Here is a 1,779-nt window from a genome sequence, read left to right as displayed (position 1 = left end):
AAAAAAGCGATATTTACAGTACTTAAGGTAACTAACTAAACTAGACCTACTAAAGACGTTCATTCGTAAGTTAAATTTCTGTTCGTATCTCTAATTCGTCAATAAAAGGTTCTAACTATGGTATAAAGAAAAATGACAATCTATGATTTTAAAAGGCATAGATCCTATGGCAAATATTGCATAGCTTCACAAATCCTACAATAATTATAATATACTGTAACTTTTCACGTGTCTGTGCTAGTTGTTTTATAATAGGAACATGTATTTTAAACTCTTTTTTGTCGACTTTTTTTACTAAACAATTTAAAGACAATATTGATGATTTATTTTCCATTTGATTTCAATATGCTGTTTCTTTTAATAATAATAATACCTAATAATGATCACTTTAGCTGAACAGAGCAATGAGTTGTATGATAATAAAATAAAATGGTAAACATATTTAGCACTTGTACTACGGTGGCTTGAGGGAAATTCTCCATCTATTGTGTAGGGGCGCGCCCTGACAATGGGCGACAGCCTGGATAAGATTGTTTTCCTATCTCCGGTAGCGCTGACTCGCCCGGCTACTCTGTGGTCAGCTGGTCAAACCCATGCACTCTTCCTTCTGAGAACTTCTGTGATTCAATAGTTTGCTAGTATAAAAGCTCATGCAGCATGCAGAGTCAAGTAGCTTATACTACTGATATTCCTACTGATGCAGCTTAAATAGCCCATTCTATAAAAAAAAACATTTTTTCTATAGCAGATCAGTTATCACAAAGTACATTACAAAAAGTTTAAGAAGCTCTTGTAGACAGACATCAATTACGCTACGATATAATAACGCTTCATCTATCTTTGAATTTAACTCATTATGTCACTTCTGATTTTCCGATAGGCCTTTTTAATAAATTTAATATAAAGACAGGGTCGAATATTGGACACTAAATTATTAAATTCTCTTTCTAACATTGATTTATTTAAGCTCGATTGTTGAAATTATTAGACATCCAATACGAGATAATGTAAAGACGTGCCTCTTGGGGGAATGCATTTAGAATTTTGTGTAAGAGAAACAAAAAGGTTTTTTCACATATTTATTAAGTGTATTTAAATTAAGTTTTTCTTTTTTTATGTCGGCCGACATAGCTCTGTGGATACAGAGCACCTGACCGGTTAAAAAATAATAATATTTGACAAGTCAAAATTATTTCACCAATAAATGAAGATGTCATATGTCTCGACGCCATCTAGTGAGAAATTTAGCACTAACAAAGCCTTTACTACAAAAATAAAGTTGGTTGTTTACAGGCGAAAAAAATATAATAAGCAGTAATTGTTGATTGAGGTACTAGTACATATTGAATCATTTGGCGGGTTGGAAATAAGCCGACATAGCTCAGTGGATACAGAGCACCTGACCTGACATCAGAAGGCACGGGTTCAATTCCCGTTGGCGGCATTTATTTTTACTCGGGAAATATTTTCAATTTGTATTAGTATTTCGGATGACTAATTATTGCTTATAATTATTTGTTATCCTTTATGCAATGCATAAAACCTTGTCTTATAAACGTTATTTTATCATTAAAAAAATTAAAAAATTAAAAATTAACTCATGTCATATGCACATTGTCGAAATCATTTTTTATCAGTTTTTTGACGACTTACAATAAGTTCTAGTTGTCACAAATAAGCCCACAAAAGAAGAAATCTGAAGTGTCCAATTTCTCCAGAATTAAATTTATTCATAAACATTAAACATCCTAGAAAATCTGTTTTCATCTCAATACGACA

The 1,779-nt window shown here is 31.9% G+C and overlaps 1 non-coding gene across 1 annotated transcript; it reads left to right on the top strand.

Moving 5' to 3' along the window:
* Positions 1 to 1,370: 1,370 nt before the first annotated feature.
* On the top strand, positions 1,371 to 1,444 carry TRNAS-UGA (transfer RNA serine (anticodon UGA)). The gene has a single exon. It is a non-coding gene; the product is annotated as a tRNA-Ser (tRNA).
* Positions 1,445 to 1,779: the final 335 nt, after the last annotated feature.

This window comes from Hesperophylax consimilis, chromosome 22, assembly GCF_061612785.1.
Source record: "Hesperophylax consimilis isolate HC1 chromosome 22, BYU_Hcon_1.0, whole genome shotgun sequence".
NCBI lineage: Eukaryota > Metazoa > Arthropoda > Insecta > Trichoptera > Limnephilidae > Hesperophylax > Hesperophylax consimilis.
The sequence above is the reverse complement of the archived record's forward strand: the minus strand, read 5'-3'. Positions and strand labels throughout refer to the sequence as shown.